The sequence below is a fragment of the Lepus europaeus genome, chromosome 2, assembly GCF_033115175.1.
Source record: "Lepus europaeus isolate LE1 chromosome 2, mLepTim1.pri, whole genome shotgun sequence".
NCBI classification, from domain to species: Eukaryota; Metazoa; Chordata; class Mammalia; order Lagomorpha; family Leporidae; genus Lepus; species Lepus europaeus.
In genome coordinates, this window is record NC_084828.1 from 56613791 (window position 1) to 56619790 (window position 6000).

At 37.3% G+C, this 6000-nt stretch overlaps 1 pseudogene; it reads right to left on the reverse strand.

The window, feature by feature from the left end:
* The window catches only part of LOC133750888 (carboxy-terminal domain RNA polymerase II polypeptide A small phosphatase 2-like), a 54409-nt pseudogene extending 48748 nt beyond the window's left edge, over window positions 1-5661 (reverse strand).
* Window positions 5662-6000: the final 339 nt, after the last annotated feature.

A 6000-nucleotide genomic window follows, 5' to 3' on the forward strand; every position in this document is an offset into this window, starting at 1 on the left:
GAATAAGAAAAGGTTGTATATAGCCAAATGTCCAACAGAATTGTGAGGTGGTCTAGCTTATATACATTAATTAAAAAAATAAAGATTTTATTTATTTATTTAACAGGCAGAGTTACAGAGAGAGAGAGAGAGAGAGAGAGAGACAAAGGTCTTCCCTCTGTTGGTTCACTCCCTAAGTGGCCATAATGGCCAGAGCTGCACTGATCCGAAGCCAGGAGCCAGGTGCTTCCTCCTGGTCTTCCATGTGGGTGCAAGGGCCCAAGCACTTGGGCCATTCTCTACTGCTTTCCCAGGCCACAGCAGAGAGCTGGACTGGAAGAGGAGCAACTGGGACTAGAACTGGCACCCATATGGGATGCTGGCGCTGCAGGCAGAGGATTAAGCTAGTGTGCCATGGCGCCGGCCCCTATATACATACATTTTTGAGTCAGCCTAGGACTGAAACTGTTTTCACCATACCAGCTCTGAGACTCTGCTGGTCATGTGACCTAATCCCAGTTTACCCATTTGCAAAATGGGAATGATAACAGTAATAAACTGCAAGGTTGTTACGAGGATTAAGTAATATCTTTCACATACATAATAATCTAACAGCAGTTGCAGATCAGTGCATCTGAGTTCTTAGTGATAGAAGGTGAGAATGGAAAGGACTGGGAAAACAGCTCCAGGCACTTAGTTTCTTTTAAAATTTCTGCTGTTAAGACTAGTGTCTGCTAATACTAACTGATAGAATTAAAAGGGAGAGAATGATCCAACATGGGAAGCAGGATACACATCAGACTCATAGAATGGCAGATGTCCTAAACAGCACTCTGGCCTCAGAATCAGCCCTTAAGGCATTCGGATCTGGCTAAAAAGCCCATGAGAGTATTTTAGGCATGGAAAGCCAAGATACTGTGGCAAAAAAAAAAATGACTTAAATGAAAGATCTCTGTGAGTGAGATCCCAGTGGAAAGAACGGGGCCATCAAAGAAGGAGGTACCTTTCTCTGAAGGGAGGAGAGAACTTCCACTTTGACTATGACCTTGTATGAATAAGGTCAGAGTTTGTGAACTCAAGAGGCTTCCATAGCCTTGGCAACTCATGACAAGAGTCTCAGGTGACTACTGACATCATAAGAAACAGTGTCAATTGTTAAATCAACAACAGGAATCACTGTGCACTTGTTCCCCATGTAGGATCTCTGTCCTTAATGTGTTGTACTATGCGAATTAACAGTAAAACTACTACTCAAACAGTACTTTATACTTTGTGTATCTGTGTGGGTGCAACTGTTTACATATTTATTTAGTATATACTAAATTGATCTGTATATAAAGATAATTGAAAATGAATCTTGATGAAGAATGGGATGGGAGAGGGGTTGGGAGATGGGAGATGGGATGGTTGCAGGTGGGAAGGAGGTTATGTGGGGAAAAACTGCTATAATCCAAAAGTTGTACTTTCAAAATTTATATTTATTAAATAGAAGTTTAAAAAGTTTTGCTGTTAATCCATGTAAAATATAATGTTTTACTAAAAGATAGCATTTGTTATTTGTAGATCAACTAAAATCACCACATAATTGGCAGGCTTTGGTAATAAACATTGATATCTATACTTGCTTTGGAAAACTTTACTGAAGTAAATATTTTGAACGTTCTTAAAAGAACACAGATGAGAATCCAGACAGCTGCTTCATTTTTGACAACCTTGTCCAAATTATAACCATGCCATCGAGAGGTATATTTTTACTTTTAGAGAATAACAGTTTTGATTCTGAGGAAAAAATGCTAAGAGAATAGCTGAAGAAATCATTGAAGTTCAAAAAATATTTCAAAATTGAATTGCCATTTTTTGACCTATATAAATATTTTCTTTCCTTTTGGAATGTGGATGTCAATCTTTTAGGGGAGATCCACTTTTCTCTGACTTATATTAGCTGTTTGTCTTGTGTTTTATTGAGAATGAGGCCAGACTAAGTGAACACTCAGTATCTCTGGAGAGGTTCCCTGGTTGTCCTTTTCCCCACCTCAGAATCAGGTAATCTGATCTTTAGCTTGTCAAGAGCACTGCTCTTGATTCTGTCACTGCTCACCTTTTGTCAGCATTGCTCCATCCTCTCAGTGCTATTTTTCTTGTATCTTTAATCTCTCCTCCTCTGCCCACAAATATGGTCAGGGCCCTCCTTATCCTAAAATAACCCTCTTCTGACCCTGCTACTGGAGCAGGCTACTGCCTTATCTCTCTTCCGTTTGCCACCACACTTCTAAAAGAATATAAATTCTGCTTTCACTTCCTGTTCACATATTCACTTCTCAACCCCTTGTCAAATGGCGTCTACCCTTCTACAAAATCTCCTTCTTGATGGGGAGTTGCCAGGAATTTCACATCCAACAAATCTAACAGTCTTTCTCAGTCCTCATAGTTTTTGTCCTCTTTCGGGAGATTTTACTTTTGAAACCTTCTCTTTGTGTGGCTTCTGAGACCCTAGCCTGCTGGTTCTTTTAGCTTTCTGAGAACTTCTCCATCTCCATCACTAGCTGGTTTTTCTTCTTTCTGTTGGAAGTGAGGACATTCTCTTCTCTAAATCTTCGCCTCGGGTAACTTCTTGTTCATTGACTTGGTGTTGCACTTGAATTCCTTAAATCTATTTCTCTTCATCTCAAAAATCTTTCTCCAGATGATTCCAAAATCTATGAATTTCCAACTACTGATAGAACTTTCTTACTCAGATAACCAGTCAGAATCTCAAACTCAGCATATCTAAAATGAAGGCTATTAACTTATGTTCACTGAACTCCAAACTTCATCTCTTTTTTGTTTTGTTAATGATCCCACTATTAATGAGTCATCTTTCAAAATTCACAGCTCAGTTTTTATTCTTCCTCTCTTCTCATACTCCATGCTTTGTATGTTGTAGAATATGTTGTGGATTCTAAAGACTTTGTAGGGCACGGGGGTGAGGTGGGGGAGAAAAACTATTTGGAGTCAGATAAATCTGAGTTCATATGATTTTGCTACTCTCTACCCTTTTGGCCTTGAGTGAGTTACATAAACTCACAAGTATAGGTATACTCATGTACAAAACAAAATCAACATTCCCAAGTGGCTGATTGAGAGGATTTGATTAGAGCTGTGTGGTTTATATGTAATCTTAGTAAGGAATAAATTCGTTCTTTTCCTCAGTGCTTGTTATATCTACATACCCACCTTTCTTTTCCATTAAATGGAATAGCATGTATTGGGGGACTTCACACAGTTCCTGACATGTATATGCTCATCACTTGTTCTTTTCCTTTCCTTCCTTCCTTCTGCTTTTGCCCCCTCAGTTCAGGCCTGCACTGCTTCTTGTCTGGACAATTATTGTGGCTCTCTACTAGGTTCTGGCTCCTGCTTTGAACATTTGGATTCGCCCCCCCACACTGCCGGCTGGGTCACCATTCTTAGGCATGCTCTGATTAGGACACTCCTTTGCTCAAAACCTCCAATGTTTCATCATTTACAGGAAGATGAAATAGGAAAACATGTAATCCAAGTGTCTGCCGTGACACTTTCCCTGATTAACACTTGAAACTGTTCTCTCCTTTGACCCCACACAGAATTTGTACCTCTCATCTTCACCTTTTACCATTTTAATGGTTATTTATTTGCTTGTTCACACTTATCCACAACACTCTCCAAGAGGCTGTGTCTAATTAATATGTTGATTTTTTTTTTTAAATAGCTGGTCTATTAAGCCCTCAATATCTTTTGGGTCAAATAAATACAGCTTTGATACACAGACCTACTGTTGAAACTGAAAATCTTGTAGACAACAGAATCACCTTTGATTAGAGGAGAAAGAGAAAATAAGAGGGATAATAATAATAGTAAATTGAGAAAAAAAGGCAATTTAGTTGAGGTATGAGGTAATTACTGGGATTGAATCAGAAAGTATGCAAAGAAGTATGTGTTTTAAGGAAGTAACAATAATTAGAATCATGTTGACAGAGGGAAAGAGTTTTGAAAACAGCCATTCTAATTCCTAACACAGTATAATGCTTAATATTCCAAGGATATGTGGGCAAACTGCCATATATTTGAAAATAGAGGAAACATCCTGGAAGGAGTGGGATGTGGTAGAGAGAGGAAATGACAGTGTGCTGGAAGTTGTAAGTCATCACATGAGCACCCCAAGTCCTGTTGCTGTATACAGACAGAGCTAGAGTGGCCTGAGTACTTGGAGGAGTTTTGGGTTTGGGGACTTGAAGTGTTGAGTACTTAGGTTTGCCAGGTCACTCTGTGTCATTGGATCAAGTAGGCTTGACTGGGTAGGTTCAATAATAATTATATCCAACTCTTCCAGAAGCCATTTATTTATTTGTTTATTTTTTTTGGTAAGGTTTAGGATTTATTTGGAAAGTGAGAAGAATACATAGGAATGTAAGGGCTTTATTAAAGGAGAGTGGGCTAAGAAGGCTGAATGGGAATGTCCATACCAACCACTTCCAGGGTTGTTGGTAACCTTAGACAGAGAGTACACTCAAGAGAACAGGGTGGGCCCAGCAAGAAGCCATTTATTTCACAACCTTAAATCATAAGTGAGAACTTGGATGGAGCTCAAGAAGGCTTTGAGCAGCCACATTAAGTATGAATTTAAAAATTTTCTCTAAGATGACACAATAGCAGTTGAATACTGATCAGCCTTCTTTTCTAATTAAGACAGCATCCATCTAGGTGGTTGAAAAAGTTCTACTTCATCACAAATTAGTTAAAAAACATCATGGTTAAAACACATTTTAAAGTATAATATACAATGTTGATGGCTCCATTGAGCACACTTTGAAAATCAGGAGGCAGTCTCTGAGAGAATGTGATTCTGGTGAATTCTGTATAAGTTGCTTGGTATTCAGGGTTTGTAATGGCTCAGGCCATTATTGTCATCCCTTGTAGCATTGTGTGTCTTAAATTTAAACACGTTCCAATAATCCAGAGAAAATTTATTTACTCATCATTTTACCATCAAATACACCTTTGTAAATATAGTGAGTAATAACAGAAGAAATGTCCAAACTATGAATAATAATTTTTTAATTCAAATGTTAAGATAAAAAAAATCTGGTTAACTTCTTTCTCCCAAATGGTTGTTTTTGCTTTTAAAACTGTGACAGTGAACTGTTTCAAATGATACTTTTCAAGCTTTTCTTCTTTTGTTTCACTCTAGTTTGTCATAGGATATAGGCCTCATTGTATAATGTTCTGAAATTTCTTTTGAGGGAAACATCAAGGTATTTTATTTGGTCTTTTAAAGTTGAACTTTTCACTGAATTCCAGTGCTCTTCCTTAAAATTTCCAAGATTAGCTTTTCAATAATTATGTCAGTATCATGGACGCACATTATTATTCCAAGACATCTTGAACAAAAGTTCCAAAACTTAGACATTAAATCTGCAAAATGCTAAGAGAAACTCTTTCAGTCAGCTTCTAATAGCAGCCTTCTGTTGATTTACTGCTTGTTTGGCAGGATATTGCAATCACGCTTTCCACTACCAGGTTCATGTGGGAAAACTCAGGAGCCACTCCATAACTGTCACATCTGTGGACCATTTCAGAATTTTCTGAATTTCCCTCATTATTGTCTGTATTTTCACTGGTTTCAAGTTTACTCATCAAACTTCCTGTTTTTAACCACTCATCCATGTTCCCAGTTGAAAATATAATTTGAAACTGTTCACTTGAAAAACTTAAATGTAGTATAACTTTACAACACAAAACCCCTTCAGAATTTGGGGTTATTTTTTGTTATGGGAGAATTCACTGTGTTTAGAGAAAGAACCAAACAAAGGTACTGTATTTATAAATAAAAAGTATTTGATCTCAAAATTATAATAGTACTTTAATCTGTGGGAATTGTGTGTCAGTGTGTATATTTAAAAGTTAAAAAATGATTTTTTAAAAGATTAAATTTATTTTGTAAGGACAGACAAAATCCTCACTGATTCTTTAAAACATTTCTTTAAAAATTTTACTTACTTATTT